The following is a 5,284-nucleotide window of genomic DNA, read 5'->3' as shown; positions in this document are numbered from 1 at the left end:
TATATATATATATATATATAATTTCAAATATTTACGTCTATTGAGGTTTGCACGTAGGACCCGCGTGGAGGAAACGCGTAAAAGACGCGATAAAAGACTATTTGTTTACTACATGACGCATCGTTGAATGCCTTGAGCGATTTAGCGAGTGGAGAAGAAATGTCAAAACGGTCAAATTGTGTTAATCCTCTGTGTCCTGATAATAGTCCTCAATATTCTCTTCAAATACATTATACGTTAATAGATGTTACTTTGATTAGAAAAAAAAAAAAAAAAAAAAAAAAAAAAAAAAAAAAAAGAAAAAGAAAAAAAGTCGAGCGAATCAACGAGCCAGTAGTGCGAGGTAAACGTGCTTGGGTTTGTTTACTGCGCAGTTTGCACGTGGACGCGACAGGAAAGACGAGGAGAGGCAGAGGGAAGTGTGAACGACCGTGCCAAAAGAAGCTTGGCGTTTTACAGTTAACGCTAGCAAATCTTTGAATGGACTAAACGCTATAATGTATTATTTGCCGTATTATTTGTCGCGCAAATAAAATTTGTCAACACAGCTAAACTTCGAACTGTATGTTGCGATGCAAAAAGTGGTTTTATGTTAATATTCTTTCGATGAATAATAATATACACCCGCATCAATAAATAAATTCATATCTTTATAAAAAGTATATAATTATATTTTTTTTATAATAGCACAAAGAAATATATTTAGTAGCTTTATATTAATATTCTTTCGATGAATAATAATATACACCCGCATCAATAAATAACTTCATATCTTTATAAAAAGTATATAATTATATTTTTATGTAATAGCATAAATATATATTATATATTATAAATATATGAGCTTTTTTTGCGGATGATTTAATTTGTTGATTAAATATTATATTTAATCAGTGCGTTTTTTTTTATCGATAATCATCTTTGATTTGTTAAATTCTCGGTGCGAAACACACAATTTTATCGCGAATTTATCATATGTGTGACTAACGCGCGAAATTTTCTCTGCCGACTGCTTTTTTTATCGTGTGTTAGCATACTTTGCGACGTGTTAATTTACTACGGTTCTAATCGGACAAGGACTTTGACCCCGAAATTCGGCACGAAAGGTTACGGCCCGTGTAAATCTATCATCGCGATTTATAACCAGATACGGATAGAATCAAGTTCGCGTTGCATGCTGATGCGTGTACTATTTCTCGGGAAATTAGCTTGCTAATAAATGCGCAAACAAAGGCGAAAGAGAGACGAAAAGGAGGAGGGCAGTCAACTATATGTGATTACTCGACACATAAATTGCGAATTAATTATGCACCGATATCCCTTACAATTCTTCTCAATTTTCTCTTCAAATTTTTTGCGTACATTTTACGCTGACAATTATACGCTAATTTGAGAGCGTGATTAAATTCCATTGGCGCTTCTATTTATCGTGCACGAATACATACATGTTCAATATTATTGGCGAGAGTGAGATAATCGCGAGAATACTTTTGTTCGACGGACAAATAGTGGTATGCTATTATCCGTGTGTATTTGTCATTATCTTTGCCGGCGCAATTACATCTTTCCACGTTCTCATGTTAAACTTCAAGGCCGCGAATCCCGCTGTAACCGTCTCGTAAGCGGTGCACGGCGACAAAGGAACGGTGAACGAGAAATCGTGACGGCATATGAGGCAACACGAAGTGTCGAAGGTGCCGCCGTCGTTTTTGCAGAGGCAATTTCGTTCGGGCTAATCGGTACCGACTACATCCGCTTTCGCCCTTATACAAGGTGTTGAAAATCCGCTGGTTCGAATATAGCGGGTTAATATTCATATCATACTCGTCTCTCAAAATGAGTAAACAAAGCATTAATTAAAATTACCCATCCCGTTGAAATTTATTCGGACAGAAATGTTAAATAAGCTGAAATTGTAAAAATTGTCAAAAACATATTGTCAAAATATATTTAATTAAATAATGTATAATAATGATTGATAATGTAATAAAATTTGTTTTATCAAAGAAGAAAAAATATTAAACAAGCATTCAATATTCATATGTATAAAATAAAAAAATCACGTAGTTCGAAAAAATCATTTTGGTTTTCAATAGAGAATATCCTTTTGTTGAAATCACTCAAAAAAGTGGTATTGCAACTACAGCAAAAATTTTCTGGGTGCGCAAAATTAACTGAGGTACATAAATGATTAGCAAATACTGTGATATCGCATATGTTTCGCATTTAATCAATCTAAGTGACAGAGACAGAATTTATATCTGAACTGTTTGTGAAATTTAGAAAGAATGTTTTTCTGTGGCGCCTATCCATGTAAGGCCAATCATACTTGTTATAAAGTTTGACTGTGGTACACAGAAAAAATTAGCGACAAGAAACAAATGAATATATAATCCTCACATATAACATATTTGTATAATGCGCCCAATCTATCTAGCTCTTTTAAACAATTTCTCTCAATTTTTCGATGCTGCAGTTATAATTGGCAGTTATATTTCTCACAAAGATCGTTCTAGCTGTAGTATCGAAACTCATATTTATCCAATGCAGTGATTAACATTTGGCAATGGGACCTAAATTTTCTAGAAGATATTATTAGAATATTGCTGCTATAAATTCTATATGTAACAGACAATATTCTAACAGATACAAAAAATAGCGATAAATTTTTGTTGTGACACCTAGAAATCTACCTATATCAGCAAGACATTTTTTTGAGTGATGCGACCGTTTTCAAACACCCTGTATAACCTTGCTGTCCGAGAGGCACGCAGCCAATATTGGCGCCGAGAGGGGTTCCATGCGCGGAGAGACCAGTCTCCCTCAGAGATCCCGATGGAACTCATCTCATTTAGCTTTTACGGCCCTTTACTTTCGCGGCGGCCAAGCGCCTTTTTTTTCTTACTACTCGCCCCTCTCGCCCCTCCACCCCCCCCCATCTCGCGGCATTAATCATAAATTCATCTCCCGTGAGCCTTCCTTTCGTTTTGCCCGTCTTCTCTAGCTGTCTCTTTTTCCTTTTCTTCGCCCCCCCCCTCCTCCCGCCCCGACTTCGTTTGCCGCATCCCTACCGAGATCGTAATTCGCGAAAACGAGAGAAACTGACAGATGAATACAGACATTTCACATATATTTAAGAATAATTATTTAATTAATTTTTCGTGCAAACATAATAAAATAAATAAATAATTTGCAACTACAGGAGTAATTTTGTTATATATAAGATTAATATATTATATAATAATAATGATTTATACTTGTGAAAATTTTAGAATTAATATCATAAAATTCGGCACGATTTATTTATTAAGTGTGGGGGGGGGGAAGGGGATGCAAAGCGGAAGCACGTGACGGAAAGAGAAAGTGGTATTATTAGAAATATCGATATCAGATACCAGGATGGTAATAAACGTATTCTCACGGCGATAAACATCGCACGATGTCTGCGGTTTGTGGCTATCAAACGATACGGGAAGAAGATCATCGATCATCGTCGTTCCCGCCGCGCGCAACAAGTGAAAACACACAGCGAGGATGGCGAAGTTTTACGAACTTCTTTCTCATTGCGAAAGCTCGCCTAGCGAGCGAATTCGAAACACCTGGCGTCTCTCATTTCCTACCGTACGATCGCTTTTTACGATCGCCACCGCGACGATTATTACGAAACGGGGATAAAGTTGATAACGTCGGCTACGATAACTTTTATCGCGCGATAATGAAACGTGCTTTCGTACGAAGAACGTGATTGGACGCGAAGCTTCACTTATGAAATATGTATACACAATGTTAGACAGCGCGATTGACGACCGATATCGTATACTCGAATTCCTAATCTGATCGAATCTGAAGCATACGTGATTGCGCGAGTCATCGATATTTCCGTTTTACTGAACCAAACTTCGCCGTAATTTTATTCCCGTATATGTCAAGCTTACATCAAATCGCGGTAGCGTCGGAAAATAACAACGAACGCTGTCATATATTTCTTCATATTATATAACTTCATAATTATGATTTTCCTATGCAAATTTTTTTACTAAGGAAAAACAGGATGTGTGAAATTGAAATTTAAAAATATTTCTTTTTGCGGAATTGTACGCAGGAATTTCGAAATCAACACACACGTGTCGCTCCTTCTCGAATCTTCGCAGTTTTGTTTTGAGATTTCTGGAGCTCTGACGTAATCACGAAACTACAGTTATTTTAGTAAATAATGGTTTTCTACTATTTTTTTTATCGACACTACAATATAAATTCTAAGATTATCTCAATATTTAACTCTTCATTCGAGAAGTGTGAAAAGTATTTTGTAACATATAAAAAGTATATATTATAATATAAATACATAGAATGTATAATAGTACTCCAATTTTTTAATAATTACATTTTTCTGAAAGCTTCAAAAAATCTAAATAAAAATCAGAAAATTCAATTAAATAAAAAAATTTAAAATAGATAAATAAATAAAATCTAAATTTAACTTTCTTAATTGTAAGATTCTCGCAAAAATCTGTAAAAAGATAAATTATGAAAGGAATCACTTATATATCGAATTCATCGATCATTCTTCCTTCTACGCATTTTGCTTCTATTGTCGTTGTATAATGATACAAATGTCCTTTTTGTTCAAAGAACTGTCAAATTATATTTATTATTATATTAATATATTATATGGTTAAGACGAATTTGTCGACTGACGTAACCGCGAACCAAAATTACGCGGTGAATAGTTTGCTATGCGCGTGTCGTATTCCAACATATCTCGATCGTCCGTTACGTCAGTCAAACGGCGCTCATTCGTCAGAATGTGTGTCATAAACGGCTTTCGTCTCCGGTGTTATTTCGTCGATACTTCCTTCAAGCAACGACGGTCGAGTGAACGGCCATGAGTGCGTGTGCGTGGACGCGAGACATCGTTAGAGCGACTCTCATCGCGTCCTACACTTTGATTGTCAGTCAGTCATATTCGGTTGTCTGTCAATGACGGCTCGGTGAGAGAGTTCGATTGTCGTGTAATCTTCGGTGAAGTTAAGACGGAATAACTCGCTTGGATCCGAGAACGGTAAAGCGAGTAAACAGCGTCAGAAACGAAGAATTTTTGAGGTAGTTCGATTCGGATAATTTTACTCTCATATGAAAGTACGCAGGATGATCCGCACATTCTCTAATCTTCAAATATCTTGACTAATAAAGAGCAGATTCCCTTTTTTTTAAAGATATCAACATAATGATTATTTTTAAATTAATTTTTAAATTATAATTTATTTTTTTTTTAAATATAAAT

General features: G+C 35.4%; 1 protein-coding gene across 2 annotated transcripts in view; it reads left to right on the top strand.

Moving 5' to 3' along the window:
- LOC115242721 (growth factor receptor-bound protein 14-like) overlaps nucleotides 1-5,284 on the top strand; it is a 325,508-nt gene that overhangs the window by 59,078 nt on the left and 261,146 nt on the right. The window contains exon 1 of one of the 2 annotated variants that reach the window (XM_029819236.1): nucleotides 4,690-5,103. The exons of the other annotated variant lie outside the window; for it this stretch is intronic. The gene's annotated coding sequence lies outside the window, so the exon portion shown is untranslated. Of the gene's footprint in view, nucleotides 1-4,689; nucleotides 5,104-5,284 lie in introns of those variants that run through there. 2 annotated transcript variants of the gene reach the window in all.

This window comes from Formica exsecta, unplaced genomic scaffold (genome assembly GCF_003651465.1).
Source record: "Formica exsecta isolate Colony F162 unplaced genomic scaffold, ASM365146v1 scaffold62, whole genome shotgun sequence".
NCBI classification, from domain to species: Eukaryota; Metazoa; Arthropoda; class Insecta; order Hymenoptera; family Formicidae; genus Formica; species Formica exsecta.
Note: the sequence above shows the minus strand (reverse complement) of the source record. Positions and strands in the feature narration are given on the sequence as shown.